The sequence below is a fragment of the Petaurus breviceps genome, unplaced genomic scaffold (assembly GCF_028583685.1).
Source record: "Petaurus breviceps papuanus isolate PSGF00001 unplaced genomic scaffold, PetGlider_PUasm1.0 139, whole genome shotgun sequence".
Lineage (NCBI taxonomy): Eukaryota > Metazoa > Chordata > Mammalia > Diprotodontia > Petauridae > Petaurus > Petaurus breviceps.
Window position 1 is genome coordinate 8,662,726 of NW_027185697.1, and position 19,832 is coordinate 8,682,557.

Genomic DNA, 19,832 nt, shown 5'->3' on the forward strand with positions numbered 1-19,832 from the left:
AAGGAAGGAAGGAAGGAAGGAAGGAAGGAAGGAAGGAAGGAAGGAAGGAAGGAGGGAAGGAGAGAGGATGGGAGTGAAGGAAGGAGGGAACAAGCATTTATTATGTGCTAAGGGCTTTATTCATCTATTTATTTATTCATTCATTCATTTATTATGTGCTAAGGGCTTAACAAATATTCTCATTTGATCTTCACAACAATTGTGGGAAGAAAGTGCTATAATTATTCCTATTTTACAGATGAGGAAACTGAGATATATAAAGATTAAAGAAATTGCCCAGGATCATACAACTAGTAAGTGTCAGGGACTGAATTTGAACTCAGCTCTTTCTTACTCTCTCACTCCAGGCTGAGTACTATACTCCCTTTGCCACTTAGCTATTATCCTTTGGAGGATGAACTTCACAGGAAGCCAAGAGAAGGCAATGTTTAGTCCAAAGGCACAAGTGCATTGGTATAGTTTGGGCAAAAGAGTCCTCTCGGCACCCCTAAAATCCAATTTTGTAAATGGTCTCCTGCCCTGCCTATAACCCTGTCCTGGAAGAAAGGACTAAGTCAGAAACTCAATAGTCAGGGTTCTGCATTCAAATTCTGACTCTGATACTTTGAGTCAGCTAGGTGGCTCAGTGGTTAGGATACTGGACCTGAAGTCACGAGAGCTGAGTTCAAATCTGGCCTCAGATACTGGCTGTGTGACCCTAGATAAGTCACTTAACCTCGGTTTCCCTCAGCTTCCTCGATTGAAAACTGAGAATAATAATAGTACCTACCCCTCAGGGTGAAATGAAATAATAAGTGTAAAGCACTTTGTAAACCTTAAAATCCTCTAGAAATGCTAGTCATCATTATTATCATTAATGATTATTATCCTTACTAGCTCAGTGACCCTGGCACAGTTACTAGACCCTGAACCCTAGGGTCATCATCTGTAAAATAGAAAAAGTGTTTTATGGACCAGAACTCCCAACGAGGAAATTCCCTCTATCAAGACAGATCTCCACCTACTCAACAACTTCTGGCCTTGGAAGTTTGCCTGGGCAGTTTTCTGGTTAAAGGTTAACTCAGCCAGGATCATACATCCAGCATACGTCAGAAGCAGTCCTTCCTGTTACCCTTTATCCACCACGTCCCACTAACTTCCTATAATAATGACAATAACTAATAAGATAAAAGAACACCAAGATAACTAGCTTTTATAGAGTACTTTAAAGCTGCAGTTACAAGGTGTCCCTAAAGTCTGGACACATAGGCAATCTCATGAACTATGCATATTTTCAAGAAATGAAATGAATGAAATTTTCAACATTTTATTTCATTAACATAAATTGTAGCCATGACAATTTCATATGGAATAAAAACTTTCATTAGCTATTGGGGACTATTTTCCATATTAATTAGATTAAATTAATTAATGAGATTTCCTATGTCTCCTATGTCTTCCTATGAAATTTCATTTATGCTAATTAAATAAAATGTTGTTGAAAATTTCATTTATTTCATGTCTTGAAAATATGCATAGTTAATGAGATTTCCTACGTGTCCAGACATTAAGGACACCCTGTATGTACAGGGTGTCCATATTGGCTCATTCTAACCCCAATAGTACTCTGAAGTAATTACTACAGATATTATTTTTCTTATTTTACAAAAATAGTCAATAAACATTTATTAAGCACCTACTGAGGCCAGGCACTATGTAAACACTGGGTTTATAAATACAGAGGGAAGGGAGAGAGAGAGAGAGAGAGAGAGAGAGAGAGAGAGAGAGAGAAGGAAGGAAGGAAGGAAGGAAGGAAGGAGGGAGAACCTGTGTCTTCAAGAAACTTACAGTCTGTGAGTAAAGCGCCAGCCCCGGAGTCAGGAGGACCAGAGTTCGGTTCCAGTCTCAGACACTTAACACCCACACAAAAAAACTAGCTGTGTAACCTTGGGCAAGTTACTTAACCCCAATTGCCCTCCAAAAAAAAAGCAAAAAAAAAAAAGAAACTTACGGTCTGAAAGGAGAAGACTGTACTCAAAAGGTAGCCGATGATGGACAGGTCAGTCAGAGAAGTTCCAGAGCAATGCAGTTAAGTTACAGATAATTTCCTTAAGGGCACTGCTTTACTACTGGCCCTGCAGAAGGACCTACACAAAGCCCTGACCACTGGCATCTTCCCTGCCATGATGCTGGCATGACCGGCCCTTCCCATCCACCCTGCAATGGGACCCTCTACAGATGTCATTTCCCCCAGTCAGAATTCAAACTCCTTGAGTTGGGTATGGTCTGGATTTCCTATATCCAAGAACTTTGCAGAGCGCCTGGCACAGAGTCAACCCTGAAGAAATGCTTTTTCTAACTCTTCCCTGATTGCCCACGGGCACACAATTAGGTGTCAGGGCTTAGATCTGAACCTGAGGTTTTCTGATTCAAAGTCTGTAGCTCTGATAATACGGGTACTATCTCCCTTGTAGGAGTGTTACGGGGAAAAAGGCTTTGTCAGACTCCAAGCTCAAAAGAAGCCTGACCTCCCATTGTCTGTGCCGTCTAGGGTCAGTCACATTGTGCTTTCTGTTTTAAGTTCAGAGCCACTCACCCACAATATTACTCCTCTGTCATCCTCAGCCCAAACCATAGAGGCATTGAAGGGCAGCTGCAAAAATGGCCCGTTTTTCTAGAGACATGGCCAATGAGTGCTGGCTGGATCTAGCACTCAACGCTCCCTGCGAATCCTTCCAATCTTTCCAAATTAGACTCCCTTTCCCCCAACACAACTGCTCTATTCTAACAGACTGGCCTTCTCACTTTTCACAGCCCACAGTATGTCTTGTCTTCCAAAGTCTCTGCGGATTGAGGTAGAGTTAAAAATCCATGAGCTTCAGAGTCGGGGGAACTGGCTTGGCTATCCCCTCACAGGCACCTTGGGCAAGCAGCCTTCCCCTCTCTGGGCCTCTTTTCCCGTCCATAAAACGCGAGGATTCACTCAGATGATTTCTAGACAGCCTTTCAGCTCTAAATCAGCTGCATTTTAAAGTTTCTTCCCTCATCCATATCCCACACTGATCCTCTAGTGTCCTGGGAGGCAAAGGGATACCATGCAGAGAGGCCTGTATTTGTAGGAGAGAGATACTGCCTGGATACGTACTTCCTGAGTGACAAATCTCTCCTGGCCTCAGTTTCTCCATCTGTTATATGAGCAGGTTGGATTAGAGGACCCTTCTTGTTCTATGTAGAGGATTTTCTGATCCCTCCTCCTTCCTTCGTGAAGGATTCTGGGATTACTCTAACCCTCTTTCCCTTCTCCGACACTATCAGCCCCTCAATTCAGTTTACCATTTACGCTGCTAGACAATGTATACACAGATGATGTCTTGTCTCTCCAGCCAGACTGTAAATTTCCAGAGGCAATCCTCTTTCTCTGCCACCAGCACCACACACAGGGCCACCATGGCGTGGGGAGCTAGTGAGCTGGACAGCGCCTCGCACAGTGGGCACTTTTCATTCAATTAAAGGCTCATCATGAACTTGCTGCAGTGAAGTCCTTTGAGAAGGGGGGTGGCTAACACAGGTGGTGGCTCTAGGGAAAGGATATCTGACCATCCCACCTTCTCTTACCACCACTTCTCCATCCTTCAATGCCATCCCTTTCTCCTAGCAATGTGCTACTATGGAAAGGGCCTGGAGTCTAAGTCCCAGAGTTCAAATCTCAGCTTTTCTACTTACTACCTGTGTGACCAAGGACAAATCACTCCCACCTCAGGACCTTTGACCTTTGGCCTCTCTCTAAAATGAGAGTGGCTGGATAAGACCTTCTAAGTCTAGGCTCTATGGTTCCCTCCAGATTTTGGTTCCAGGTCTCCCACAATGATACCTACTGTCTACATGGTCATGAATAAGCTTCTTACCCACTTGGGGCCTCAGTTTCCTCTTGTGTAAAATGAGAAGAAAAATTTGCCCTGCCTCCTGCACAGTGCTGGTGAAAGAAATGTCTTTTGTAAGCCTGTGGTTGGAAATGTGAGTTGTGTGGTTATTATTGAGCAAGCCTTAGCTTCTCCCGTCTTCCAAAGTCTCGGCAAGGAGCACAGGTTTGCTTGGGAGAACGTTTAAAGATAAATGACTCCCAAGACCCCACCAGGTTTTCATTATGGAACACAAAGGAAATCCTAGGCCAACAGGCTTCCAGAGTGCTCCCCTCCCACCCAGACCCTTCAGACTTTCTGCTGTCACTCAAACCTCCACTGGGCCACTGGGAGCCTCAGCTCCACTGTTTATAATTCTCTGCCCCTGTCCTTACAATGGCTCAGCTTCAATCGTTCCTTTTTCCCTTTAAGAAAGTGGAAAAACAAAGCCAACCCCAGTTTGCTGAAGGTTACTAGGAAGCTCCTTCAGAAAGGAGGCTGCTTCTGCTCATATCTCCACCTGGTTCCCTTCTTTGGGGTCACCTGAAGCCAGACAAGTGCTAAAGGAAGCAGGCCTGTGTCAGGAGGGAGGGCTGTCTCCAACTCTAACACCCACCGTGGCTCACTGTGGCCCACCGTGCCCCCCAGGAGAAAGGACTGTGGGACTCCTAAGGTGAAGCCTTCCATCTAAATATGTTGGGTACCAAACAAGTAGAATCTTGGCCCTACAGCTATCAGGCATCTTAGAGAAAATGGAGAAAGTCGTTGGTGACCACTTGTTGGGACTTGTTGGGATAATGAGGATTCCTTTAACATGGCCCTAGAGAATAAGAGTTCTCTCTCCATTCTTAAATTCTAGGATTCTGGAATTGAATGAGGAGACAGTGCAATACATGGAAAAAGGGCTGGCTGTGGAATCAAAAGACCTGGGTTCGAATCCCACTTTCAATACTTACCATCTTTGTGACTTTGGCCAAGATACTGGGCCTCAACTTCCTCTTCTATAAAATGAGATGGGGGGAGGGAGCAGGGTGGAGCTAGATGGCCTTCCAGTTCTCAGTCTATGATGGTCACTAGATTCCCTTCCAGCCAAAAATCTGTGACCCATGGAGGCCCATAAGCTCTTGAGGGCTTATATTCCCTTGTACAGGTTCCAGACACGAATTCCATCCATAAGGGGAACTTCCATTGTGGGAAATGCCTTCACTGAGACAGGTCATCAGCTGGATTTGTCTTTTGCCTTTCTTTGTATGCCCAGCTCTTAGCAAAGTGGTTGGCACACAATAGGTGCTTAATAAATGCTTATAGACTGATGAGCTGTAGCACAGTCTTACAGAGTCACCTTGGGACCCTCAGAGGTTAAATGACTTGCCCATGGACAACCAGTCAAAATATATCAGGGGAAGCTCTAGAACCCGGGGTCTTCTTGACCCCAAAGCTGGCATGCCAGTCTCTTCTCTATGGCTTGTAAATAAGGGGACGCGTCAAATGGAATTCATCTCACACAGAGAATTGAAGAGTTGGAAGAAACCCTTGAGAAAATCCAACCCAATCCCTTCATTTTAGAGAGCAGAAATCAGATTCTTGGAAGAAGAGTGACTGGTCCAAGGTCACACAACTTAGGAACTAGAAGAGACAAGATTCAAACCCAACTCATCTGTCTGATTCTGGACCCGGGGATCTTGCTACCATATCTAGACAGATGTTTGGTGCCACCAATACATGTCCTCTTACTGAACCCACACCCGTCACATACACATACCATACCATACACACACATATATGAACAGCGCATACCATAACTTGTGGACCCATCACCCAGTGTGCTACAACAGAAAAATGGCACAACATGGGAATGCAAAAGAGAACAATGTATTTCTACTCAGGTCATTTAATATTTTATGAGTGCCTACCAGGTGTCAAGCCCTTTGGTTCTGCTGTCCCTCATATATGTACTAACAGTGCCCTTCAACTTGGCAACCTGCTAATAGTGCAGAGCACAGGCTTGGGAAGCTCGAAGCCCCAGGCAATCACCTCCTCCTTTGGCCTCAGTTTCCTCAACTGTAAAGTTAGGAAACTGGACTGGGATGACTTCTGAGTTCCCTTCCAGCTCTAAACCCTATGAGGCTATGACTTGCCCAACAGCTGATGATGACACATGTGTCTGAACAAGTCCACCTAAGGCTACACCCTAACAAATACACACGTCACACCATCCGTGAATGTGCCACACATATGTTACAATCCTGACCACAGCATACGAAAACACACCTCCAAGGTGGAATGGTGGACAGAAGGTGGCAGTCAGCAGGATGGCCTCTGATACTTCCCTCCATATGGCCCCAGGGAAGTGACAAAACCTTTCTCGCCTCAGTTTCCCTTAAAGTGAAATGAAGGGGTTGGAGTAAATGAATTCTGGGGTTTCTTCCAGCTCCATCAAAACCTATGATGAGGCCACAGTACACAAACAAGAATCTTTGCACCCTTCACCTCGGTCCTAGTGTGGGGGAAGAAATGGGAAGTTAAGGAGACTCCACCCACCACCCTAGAACAAAGACTCCCAAGTATAAAGCCAGAAAACTAATTATCACAAACACACACTCAAGCACACACACACACACACACACACATACACACTAGACATCTCTTCTTAGCCTTTGGGACCCATTCTTCAAAACCTGGTACATTGACTCACTCTCTATCCCTGTATCTCTCAAACATACACATTTTCTCTTCATCTCTCACACATATAGACGTTAACACACTCCATCTGTGTCTCTTTCTCTGTCTCTCACAAAAGCACACACACACACACACACACACACACACATATCATCCATCTCTGTCTGTCTCTCTCGGTCTATGTCTCTCTGTCTCTGTCTCTCTGTCTTTCTCTGTTCTATCTGATTCTCCCTGTCTTTCTCTGTCTCTCACACGAACATACACACACATCATCATCAGCTTCCATCTCAGTCTCTGTCTCTGTCTCTGTCTCTGTCTCTGTCTCTGTCTCTCTCTCTCTCACACACACACACACACACACACACACACACACACACACACACCCCTTCTCGAGCTCTCTAGTTTTCTCACTAACTCAGGGTCTCTTCCCGGCTGCCTGAGTAAAGGAGGGGAGTCCCGTGTGTATGTGATTGAGACAGGTTGTGCTTTCAAAGCAAAGAGAGCTGGGGAACGGGGAAATCCGTCCGTGTCTGGGGTTACCTCGGGTGCCCTCCAGTGACAGGGTCACACACACTGCCACTACAGCCAGACACGCGCGCGCGCGCACACACACAGCCTTGCCAGCCACACAAAGGGCCTCCCGACCACACAAAGGCACAAACACACCTAGTGCACAAAGGCAGAGACACACTCGACCCCCATTCCCAGGGCCGAAGCCCCGTAAATGAAGCTGGCAGAGAGAGCTTCAGAGCTCCGGCACCTTTCCGAGCCACCTCTCGGCAATGGGGGTAGAGGGGCCAGAGTGGGGGCAGGCTTTGTCTCGGCTAGCCGAGCCCCGTCCCCCCTGTGTGTGCACGCCCCCACACACACACACACACACACACACACAGACACCAGCAGTGTGGACACTCCCCCCCCCGCTCCGCCGCAGGAGTCCCCCCTTCCGATCACTGCAGCTCCGGGGAGGAGATCGCGATCCTCCGGGAGCTGCAGGCAGGGACATTTGGGGACACTCAGCGCCTGTCAATATCGGAAAGCTGCTCGGAGGGCGCCCTTCCCGCACCCCTCGTTAAGAGGCACCGACTTTGCGCCCATCTACCCCAGGGGAGCCCCCCCCAACATTGCACCCTGAGTACACGCACACGCGCGCGCTCGGACTCTGTGCTTGGGGATCATCGCTGAGCTGGGGTGGACAGGGACGATGGGGAGCAGCCCGTGGTACCTTTCCCTGCCGAGCCCGGGGAACTGAATCGCGGCTGTGCTGAGCTCCAGCCTCCTGCCCGGCAGCCGCCTCCTCCTTCTTCTCTCCCCTTCTCCTCCTCCTCCTCCTCTTCCTCCTGCTCCTCCTCCTCCTCCTCCCTCCTCCTCCTGCAGCCGCCGCCGCCGCCGCCGCCGCCGCCGGGACTGTAGGGGCCGGCCCGGCCACAGCGGCCTGTTTATCCTCCCGGCTCCGCCTTGCTTTCCCCGTCTCGGGCCCCCTCCTCTCCCCTCCTGGGCCGCCCCGCCTCTCCGGAGGCTGCCCCGGGCTCCGCGCTCCGCCCTCCTCCGCCCTGGGGCGCTTGTCCATCGCCAACGGGCCGGGAATTGGGGAAGGGGGGGGGGAGAGAAATGCCTGGGAGTTGGGAGCCCCAGCCCAACCCCTCTTCCGAGGGAACCCAAGACATATCTCCACACCGGTCTGAAAAAACCTTTCTGGCGCCCTAGCACACCCCCCTTAACCCCAAACCCGGCCCCCTAGGTATGCTTTTAACTTTGAAACTTCTCCCAAACATAGTCAGATTTGTTAGCTAGAGCGAGTCATCTCCCTCTCTGGGCCTCAGTTTCCCCGTTTGCCAAATGAGGAGGTTGGACTACGTGGTCTCTAAAGATCCTTTTCAATGAGGGAGAGACGAAATGGGCTTTACCTGTGAGATAGGCAGAACCGAGGCTATTAAGCCCCATTTTTGAGATTTGGCATTTTGGCCCTTAGCCAGCACCAGAATGAAGGTCTCTGGTACTTCCAGTCCTTTTCCTCCAAGCCTTGCCCACAGTCTAGAAGGTAGAGTTTCCCTCCCCCGCCTTCTCCCCTGTTCCTCCTCCTGCTTCTCTATTCTCTAAATCACAGATTTACAACTGGAAGAGTTCAGAGAAGCCGTCACTTCTCTTTTGGTTAGATGAGGAAACTGAGTCACAGAGAAATTAAGTGCCTTGCCCAAGGTCACACTGCTAGTAAGTATCTGAAGCTGGCTTTGCAACAAGTTCATTATGCCCTCTGCCATACTAGGCTGGCTCCTTAGAGACACCAAGAAAGCCTGCAGTATCATCTCTACTCTAAAAAAAATTTTTTTTTAAAAGCTCCCTCTTCCATTCTCTGACTCACCCTACAGAATAATCTTTGTTCCCTCAAAGCTTATTCTATAGGGTGAGCCAGAGACCCACCCCACAACCCCAAAGCACACCACACCCCAGCCCTGAAATTCACCCCATATCAATAAAATAGAATGGATTTCCTGTGACATACTCAAGTTAAATTCAAGAATTTTATATTGTGGATGAGTTCCAGTGCCTTTCTGACCCTCAGTTTCCTCATCATCAGTAAGAGGAGAAAAAATTACGTTTAAACTCACACTTCAACTTTGTTACTTGTAGCCTCCTGTAATTCCACACAAATGGTGCAGATCACAAGCCATCCACACCTCATATCAAAATATGCCTGTTCATATGTCCCAGAAATCCCCCACAGGGGGCCTTCCTCTGGTTTTCTTAACATTAGCTGATCACCATCAGAATACACAGGCTAACCATCAGTCATCCCTTCCTGCTTATACCTCTTTTGGATACAACATGACTGTTGAATCCTCCTACCATGAAGCCCCGAGGCCTGATCCTAGGATAAATTCCCAGTCAATCATCCAAGGGGCAGAGGAGAGAGAGCACTGCACCATCCTCTCCCCTCCCCCATCACGGGATTACAGATTTTAAACTGGAAGAGAATTCAAAACCCATGGCAGCCAAGCCCTTTATTTTACAGAGGAAAAGAAAGAGCTAGAAAGGCTGGGTAACTTGCCCAGGGTCACACAGGACATAAATGTCAGAGGAAGTATTTGAACCCAGGTCCCCTGACTCCTGGGCAGCTCAGTAGAGGAACAGATTGCCAACGCTGGAGTTAGGAGAAAGCCGGCCTCAGTTTCTTACTAGCTGTGTGACCCTGGGCAAGTCACTTAACCCGGTCTGCCTCAGTTTCTTCATCTGTAAAGTGAGCTAGAGAAGAAAATGGCAAATACTCCAGTAGTTTTGCCAAGAAAACCCCAAAAGGGTTCATGAAGAATCAGAAATAACTAACAAACAACGGAGCAGCAGCCTCTGACTTTAGAACCACTATTTCCCGTAACCAGACCAAGATGCAAATCCAAGTACTCTTTCCATCATACCATTAATCCAGAAGAAAGGCTAAATCCATCCTCAAGTATTCTCTTCCTTTCTTCAATCTTGGTTTTGTGACCCTGGATAACTATCAATTGCCCGATAAATGACAGTGTAGCCCACTCTCATTCACCCAAATGTAGGCTATCTGTTTTTATAGTTTATTATGGCAATATGTTATGGTTTTAAGTTAGGGTTGGTTTTTTTTTTTTGTTTGTTCATTTTCATCTCCCTAGGGGAAAGGATTTAAATCTTAGATTCCCTCCTAACACCGAACATTCATCTGAGCAGTCATTCATCCGTCAATCAGTGTGTTTAGAAAATGCCTTTAAGTACCTATTTGTACAAAAGTATTTATAGCAACTCTTTTTGTGGTGGCTAAGAACTGGAAATCAAGGGGATGCCCATCAATTTTGTGAATGGCTAAACAAGCTGTGGTATATGATTGTGAATGGAATATTATTATGCTATAAGAAATGACAAGCAGGATGATTTCTGAAAGACATAGATTTACATGAACTGTTGCAAAGTGAAATGAGCAGAACCAGGAGAACATCGTACACAGTAACAGCAATATTGTATGATGAAAAACTGTGAATGACTTAGCTACATATTCGACAATACACTGATCCAAGACAATCTCAAAGGAATCATGATGAAGCAAGTTATCCACCTCCAGAAAAAGAACTGAAACTGTCTGAATACAGAATGAAGCATTTTTCTCTTTCTTTTTATTCAAATTTTCTTGTACAAAATGACTAATATGGAAATGTTTTACATGATTGCACATGTATAACCTATATTGCCTTGCTTACTGTCTTAGGAATGGAGAAGGAGAGGAAGGGGAGGAGATATAGAATTTGGAACTCAAAAACTTTTCTTTTAAATGTTAAAAATTGTTTTAACATGTAATTGGTGAAAAATAAAATATTATATTAAAAAGAAAAAAGAAAATGTCATTCAAAATTTGTATTCTCCACCAAAAAAAAAAAAAAGAATGTAATTTAGAGAGCTCTTCAATACTACAAAAGATCCAGGGTTTAATTAGCATAAAATGATTTGTTACCAATGTAGGGGGGCACATATCCAAATCAACTGTCTATGCCCAGTCCAAACAATAACTTGTTAACCAATACCAAGCCAGAAGAAAGGATAAAGATGAGAAGGCAGGAGCATCTGTAATCATCACAGCTCCAACCTGACCTGTCTGAGTGAATATTCGGCTTTGAAAAAATAGAAACACGACAAAGAAAAGCCATCAAGACGATCCGTGTTCTATGAAAGTGTGACCGATGTGAAACAATCGCCACAACAAGAAGGTCAAAGGGGCCCATAAACCACCTTAGGCAGCAAACACTTCATATTCTTGCCAAGCAGTGCGCCAAGGCAATATTGGCTTAAAATTTAAACTTCCAGGCAACACCTTGAGAGAAGACTCTAAACAGTACATCATGAAAAGCAGCGGAGGGGATATTGAGTTCACAGGAAGCTTGGCAAGAGATCAAATTAAGCGAAATCATTCCAAGAGCATTAAAGTCGAAATTGGAAGGAGAACAAATAAAACTAAAAATGGAACCAGAATTGTCGTCATTTCTGTAAGAAATTATTTTTTCATCAATGACAGTGGAACCAACACATTTGGAATCTAATATTTCAGTCCCCAGTGAGGCATGAAATAAAACAAAAACAGGAAAGTAGATGGACCAGACCAAATTTACACAAAGGAAATCCGTGTTGGATCTAACGGTTTGGAGAGTGTTAAAGGGACTGGTTCTTAGGATAAATGAAAGAGGGAAAAATCCTAAATAAGTTGGAAGGGGGGGGAGGAATCCAGTCAGCTTTACAACAGAAAAAGAACATGATTGTGTGGATTTCAGTAACTATTGATCAATGAAAACGACCTACACACATATTGGGGCTCAGCCCTTGATGAAGGTCTAAGGAGAGAACAGACAGACTTTCCTAAATGACTTTCTCTCCCCACACCACATAAGATCATAGTTTAAGAACAAGTAGGGAGCTCCATCAATTTAGAGATGAGCCTAGGGGTTAAGTGACTTGCCTAAGGTCACAAAGGTGAATAGAAGACTTGAGATTTTAATTCAGATTCTCTTGGACAATGAGCAGGACCCTCTCCCCTCTAACATGATGCCACTTAATTATTTAGAGTCAGCTAGTGATTTGATTCCAGACTTGGACTTAGGAAGGCCTGAGTTTGAATCCTGCGTCAGATACTAGTCATGTGACTATGGACAAGCCACTTTGCCTCTGTTTCATCATCTATAAAATGGGGATAATAATTACAGTGACACAGTAGATGGAGCATCGGACCCAGAGTCAGGAAGACCCGAGTTCCAATCTGACCTCAGACACTAGCTCTGTTTGCCTCAGTTTCCTCAACTGTAAAATAAGGATAATAACAGCACCTATCTTGAAGGGTTACTAAATGAGATAATATTTGTAGTGTTTAGCCTAGTGCCTGGCCCATAGTAGGCACTGTATACATGCTTATTCCCTTCTCTTGCTTATGTGCAAAAATCAAATAACATATTACAGCTCTTTGCAAATCTTAAATCACTAATAAACAGTATTATGGTTTTGGATAGTTATATAACAATAATAGTTATTTATTTATGGCAAAGCACTTTACATATAGACATCACAAATATAATCTCATTTTATTCTTTTAATAAATATGGGAGGTAGGTGCTATTATTATCCAGTCATTTTCAGTGGTGTCTGAATCTTTGTGATCCCATTTGGAGTTTTCTTGGCAATGATACTAGAATCATTTGCCATTTCCTTTACAGATGAGGAAACTGAGGCAGAGTTAAGAGACTTGTCCATGGTCACACAGCTAATAAGTGTCAGAGGTAAGATGTGAACTCAGATCTCATTGACTCAAGGTTTAGCACTCTCTTCACTATGATACCTGGCTGCCTGATTGACTAAAAAGCATTGAAAATATAAGATCCTAACTACTTCTTTTCTGTTGGTTATTAAAAATCATTCAAAGTGTCTCTCTGAGGTATCTTTTAATATCTCTATTCTTATAATGATCTTGGGTGGTTCTGAAGTATGGAATGAGTGCAAAGAACTGAGGTTGAGTGTGAGCCAACCATCCAAAGAGAGGTAGATGGCAGGTGGGGGTAGGCTGTGAGACATTACAGACAAAGAGTTATGGGGGAGAAAGTAGCATAAATGACTGATCAAAAGAAGGAGAACACATCATGTAGGGAGAATGAGGGATGAGGGATGTGACAAGCTAACCATCATGTTCTACTGGCATTCCCAAGAGGTCAGGAGAACTCAGAAGAAGGTCTCTAATACATCAAGTAGACTCCTCATGGCAAACTTATTGTCCAGAATGGACAAAAATTGCCCAGGGCAGGAATGATCTCCATTGTTGCAGATTTGGAAATCGATGAGATCCCAAGTCCATTGGAGCAAGGGTTGCAATCTGCACCGATAGAGGAAACAGCTCATGAATGGCTTCTATTTCCCTTCACTTCCTTGTAGATGATACTTTTCCATACCTCATATCAATACGAAATCATTGAAAGAATGGCAATTAAAAAAAGATATCTCAGGGAAAAGCTGTGCATTCATGAGGTCACAAATGTATTAGGCATTTTTATGTAGACTACTATTCTCCAGAGTCTCAAGTTGGTTCTACTTTATAACCAAAAAATATACTGTCTCCAATAATTCAATTCAACCCAGTTAAGTATTTATCGTCAAAGAGTCTCCCTCCAAAAGTCAAAACTAGAAGGAAAAAAGTCAAAAAAAGAAATTAAAGCTTATAGATCATAATTTTACAGGTGGGGAAACTGAGGCCCCAGAAAGAAGAAATTGCTTGCTAAGTAAACTTTATTCCTCTTTGGATTCTCCTTAGTGCCAGACTACCACATGCTCAGTAAATATAGGGAGATTACTGTAATTAGAGGAGACACCAGACAACTCATTCAGCTGAAGGTAGACAGAAAGTCCCCAGAGTCCTTCAGGCAAGGCCTGGGTGTCAGACAGTAGTGAGAGGAGAGTTGGGCCATAGAGACAAGTCAGAAGGGAAGACCTGGTGCTCTTCCTTCTTACAGGTAATACCGGAAGGAATCCAGCCCTCCAAACCTGTGAGCAGTTAAGCTGCCAAGGTTAGAGAGAGAGGAAGGCACTGAGTGATAAGCCCAATTGTTTCTCCGCAGCTAAAAGGCTAGTAATTACTGTTTAAATTTCAGCGCCCTGGGTCAAAGACTAACTGCCCCACCCTTGCTATGGCTCTGCCCAAGTCAATCTGCATTCCAGCCAGTCACTCCTATCTGCTCCCTCTCTAAGTCCATCCCAGAGCAACTCAGCCCCACTCCAGGCTAGGCGCTGGGGAAGGGGGTGTGGCGAGGGGTAGGGGCGGAGTTTACAATTATAGAAATGCAGCCGAACTTACCATATCCCCAGTAGCCTGGGCTGGTAGCATTCTCATCATCCTGGTCTTGGGAACAAGTTGCTGAAGACAGTGTTTTCCAGGCCTCAGTCTGACAAAGCCTTGTTGTGTCCTCAGATCTCCTTATCTCCCTATGGGTCATCCTGACCCTGACTGGCTAGCTGCCTGTGTATCCTGGTTCAACCTCCCCCCCCCCCCCCCCCCCCCCCCCCGGGGGCAGCCCCCCCCACCAGTGGCTGCCCCCCCCCTCAACCCCCAGTAACCCCCCCCCCCCCCCACTCCCCACCCCCGGGGGAGCAGCACAGCCCACCAGTGGCTGCCCACTCCCTCATCCACAAGTAAACATGCTGGAGTCATCGCTGCCCAGGCAACCAGCTGGCTTAGTGTCCAAACCGGAAAACACAGAGGCTTAGACGCTGCTGCCTCTGCAGCTCTTTGGAAAAGAGTGTTCGGGGGTGAGGAGGGGGTGGGATAGAAGAAGGAAAGAGGGTGAGAAAAGGGAGCTAAGATCCAGATGCAGAAAGGGGTGAGTAAAAGAGAAGAAAAGGTAAGAAAGTGAAAACAAGATGAGAGAAAAGGAAGGAGAGAGGGAAAAGAAGAAGAGAGAAGGAAAAGAGGAGAGGAGGAAGGGAGGAAGGAAGGAAGGAAGGAAGGAAGGAAGGAAGGAAGGGAGGGAGGAAGGAAGGAAGGAAGGAAGGAAGGAAGGTTACTCACTCAATTGTGAGATGCCTGTAACATGTTGACCAGAAAACATTGAGATTCTAGAGACAAAAGGTAAGCATCTGGAGTCAAATAAGAGTAAATAGATCATGTTTCTGAGCTCTGCTCTCACCCACCATCATAGTAATCACCCTCACCCATTTATCCAGCCTCCAGAGAGCACAGAGAGAAGCTGTGGTTCACCTAGAAGACTACTGGGCATTGTGCCAAACTGGGGTCTGTGGTCAGGACTGGATCTAAATGTAGGCAGAGTCAGAGGCCATCTGCATGTGATATATCAATCAACAAGTATTTATTCAGCCCCTGCTGTGTACCCTCCAGGAGCCCTTACAAAGGCAGATGATGAAATGTCATATACAGGGAACAATAAGCAGACCAGCTTGGCAGGAACTTAGAAAGTATGATGGGAGCGTCACTGGAAACCAGTCAGGAAGATGGGCTGCACTGTAATTGGGAAGGACTTTCAATCCTAAATCAGAAATTCGTGTTTTGTCTCAGGAGCAGTAGGGAGCCTTTGGAGCTTACAGAGAGCATGATCTAGTCCAAGCTCTGGAGGACAGAATAGAGGCAGGAGAGACTTGATTCAGAAAAGGCTTTTACAACAGTCCAAGGGAGGCAGAATGGTGAAGGCCTCCAAGTAGAGCAGTGGCTCTGTGAGCGGGGGGAGGGAGACACTTGGAAAAGATGTTATGCAGGTAGAATCAACCAGACTTTCCAACTAAGCCTATTCATAGGGTGAGACAGAATGAGGAGTCAGGAATGATTCAGAGGTTACAAATCCAGGTAATTGGAAAGATTTTGTTGTTGAGTCAGGTACGACTCTTCATGACCCCATTTAGGATCTTCTTGGAAAAGATACTGGCATGATTTGCCTTTTCCTTCTCCAGCTCATTTTACAGATGAGGAAACTGAGACAAATAGGATTAAGTGCCCAGGTCACTTAATATAATAACTTGCCCAGGGTCACACAGCTAAGAAGTGTTTGAGGTCAAACTTGAACTCTGGTCTCCCTGACTCCAGACCCAACACTCTTATCTGCTGAACACCTAGCTGCCCTAATTGGAAAAATAGTGGTGCCCTAAATAGAAACAGGAAAGTCAGGCAAAGGGAGGGCCTGGGGGAAAGATAATGAATTGTCTTAAAAATATGGTTTGAGATGCGTATGAGACATCCCATTGAATATGCTCACTGGGCGTCTTCTAGGCATCACGAGATGAAGCAGCCTTGAGTTTGAGAGAAATTCTAATTGTCTGTGAGACTCACCTGCTTATGATAATAATAACAATTATAGCTAACATTTAGATGACACTTTTAGGCTTGCAGAGCACTTTAAAAATACTACCTCCTTTGATGTTCACAACAGCCCTGGGAGGTGAGTGCTGTTATCCCATCTTACAGAAGCAGTAACTGAGGCCAGCCAAGGTGAAGTGACCTTGTCTAGGGCTGACCGGCTATATTACCTCACTTGCTTTCCACCACAACCCTGGGAGGTAGGGGCCATTATTATACCCATTTTACAGTTGAGGAAATTGAGGCAAAGTGTACCCACATTAGGAAAAAATGGAAAACTTCATCATCCTATAAGATGTTATCAGCCTTGGGACTCCACCGCATTCCCCACCATCCTCTGCCTCTCTGATTGGAGGGTGGGGCCATGAAGGCCAAACCTCTGTTGGAGAGAGCTCATCTCAGACATCTCATTTCTCACCTTGGGCCTTCTCTGACTGACTTCTCCACCCAGGCTCCCACACGAGGCACCTTCCCCTCCCTTTTCAGCTTCCTTCTGTGGGTACCTTCCCTTACCAGGGAAGTTGTCGTCCATGGGAGGAACTCTCTGTTTTGTATCCGCAGAGTTTAGCACAGTGCTGGGAACACAGTAGGGGCTCTAGAAATGTCAGTAGTAGAAAAGTTAGTAGAAATACATACTATTATTATTATAATCAGCATACACGTGTGGCTAGAGGCACCTCCCAAGGCTGGTGAGTCAGGCCAGGGCACAGCTGGGGGCACTTATTCATGTGGCCAGTCAGGAGGATGGGCTTGCAGCTGGTGCTCCTCCTCTGACTCACTGTCTGGCCCTGGGGAAAAACAACTGGGGGCCTCTGTTTGGCCATTATGAAAGAAGGTGATTCAGATGATTCCACTCTGCGACCTCAGAGGACACAATGGATCCAGGATTAAGATCCTGCTCCAACCAGAGAGGACTGAGGAGTCAGGATAGAGTGGTCCGCTGGTCTCTATCTTTGCTAGAATCACCAAATGCTAGAATCGCAGGATTTAGAGATGGGGAGGGCCTTAGAGATACTCAGCAGGATAGGGCACAGAGGGCCCTCACTCAGCAGACACAGCTCAGCTCACTAATCTCTAGATGAAGAATGAGGATCTCAGGATTTGCAGGAGTGAAATCATCTACTCAACATCAGATAATGAATTCATGAAAGAAAGGGACTGGAAGGTGAGTCCCCTAAGTCCCAGAGTGGGAAAAGCTCAAAGGAGCCAGCAGTCAAAGGACCTGTGTTCAAATTCTGCCTCTGATGGTTACTTCCTATATGACCTTGGGATTCAGTTTCCTCATCAGCAAATGAGAGGGTTGACCTAGATAGCCATTAATCTATCTACCCACCACCACCAAGATCAAAGCAAGAAGCATATCAAGTTTAGCCACTACGAAGGACTTCCCGATGATGAAGAAGTTTGTTAGACACAGACATGTGTGATGTGAGAAGCACAATAATCTTTGCTCCCAAGGACCCCAGGTCCTACAGAAGAGACAAGACAGACACGTATGGGAAAAACAAGAGGATGTCTTCAAAGCACCATGGGAGGGAGCAGAGAGGAGCATTGCTTCACAATACTCACCAACACCCATCCTCTGAGGTTCTGGTCCTACTGGCCTGCTGGCCGCTCCCTCGTCTCCTGCCTCCAGACCCTTGCTCAAGAGACCCAATATCCTTCATGCCTGAAACGCTATCCCTCCACTCCTCAGCCTTCCAAACAGAGCATGGGTGCCACCTAATAGACGAAGCCTTTGGATTGCCTCCAGCTTTTAGTGTTTTCTCCCTCTTGAAATTACTTTCTATTATTTTGTAAGTGTATTTTGTTGCTGGCATGAGTGCATTAAAAAGCATTAATATAAGACAAAGGAACTGGCATGGAGGTTATTAGCTCCACCTGGCCCTTTCAGTCTTGTCCTAAATTTATTTGCATGGCAAAAAGGGCATTACAGACATTGAAAAAAGCCTAATTACCCCAGCTCCTGAGTGGAGTCCATGGAGTTTTTGGAAAGGATACAGAAGAGAGTGGTGTTGAAAGCCATTTTCTAACCCCAAATCAGATAGGAATTTGGAATCATTTCTCTAGTTGATGGTTGGAGTTTGTCTCACAGAAGAGCTGAACATAACCCCAATTGGTTCTCAAGCTAAAGAGCCAGGACATTCATTTATCTAAGGACCTGTTTGCTGGAGTGGGGTTGTCTTTACCACCCTAGCACATAGTACAGTGCCTTACACACAGAACTCAATACACCAGTCAATCTGTGATCTCATTGATGTCCCCTCTAGTAATATAGATATCCAAGCCTCTCATGCCTGCCCAGCCTGTGTAACTCTTGCCTACATCCTTCCATAGTTCTACCACAGGAGGTCCACCCAACATGTTAGAAGTCTGCCTCAATCTCTACTGACCTAATCATGCACAGCTAGGTGACACAGTGGTTAGAGTGTTGGATCTGGAGTCAGGAAGACCTAAGTTCAAATCTGGCCTCAGACACTTACTACTGGGCAAGTCACTTCACCCTGTTTGCCTCAGTTTCCTTGTCTGTAGAATGAGTTGGAGAAGGAAATGGCAAACCACTTCAGTATCTTTGCCAAGAAAACCCCAAATTGGATCTCAGAGAGTCAGATTCGACAAAAAAAAAAAAAAAAGACTAAACAACACTCATGGCTCCCAAAGCTCCAATACAGGATTCCCTTTTCTTTTTGTTCCATACTATTTCACTTGGTGTCTCATTAACAGCCAATTATTCAATTCAAATATCATCTCTGTGCTGATGATTTCCCACATCTATATATCTTGCCCTGGCCTCTCTCTTGAGCTAATCACCATATGGATATCTCATGCAGCATATACCACAGGCATCTCAAACTCAACATGTAGAAAACGACATTCATTATCTTTCCTCCAAAACCCTCCCTGTACATATACTTTCCGATTACTGTTCATCAACATCACATTCCTAGTCAACCAAACACATTGGTGCCATCCTCAACTCTTAACACCCCCCCCATATCCAGCCAGTTGACAAATTTCTCCCTCCACAACATCTCTTTAGGAAAATCACTATCCACAGTGATGTCAGAAAAAATAGAGGCAGGCCTCTACCATGTTGGGTGGACCCCCCGTGATGTAATTATGGGAGAACATAGACAAAAGTCACACCAGCTGGGGGATTGGGTGTCTACATCACTGGAGCAGGCATCTCCAGAAAAGAGATCACAGAGCTAGTGAAACATATGCCCCCCTCTCTTCACTTACACAGCTACCACCTTGGGGCAGTCCCTTACCATCCAAACTATATTGAGAGGCTTCCTGGCTTTGAGTTTCTCTCCATTCCGATCCAGCCTCAACTCAGAAACCAGGGTGATTTTTCTGACATGCAAATTTGACCATGACATTCTCTACTCCAGGAACTTCAGGGGCTCCCTATTACCTCCAGGATC

The 19,832-nt window shown here is 45.5% G+C and overlaps 1 protein-coding gene across 1 annotated transcript in view; it reads right to left on the minus strand.

The window, feature by feature from the left end:
* The window catches only part of SMOX (spermine oxidase), a 74,029-nt gene extending 66,063 nt beyond the window's left edge, over positions 1-7,966 (minus strand). The window contains exon 1 of the mRNA XM_069065968.1: positions 7,783-7,966. The gene's annotated coding sequence lies outside the window, so the exon portion shown is untranslated. The remainder of the gene's footprint in view (positions 1-7,782) is intronic.
* Between the last annotated feature and the right edge of the window lie 11,866 nt (positions 7,967-19,832).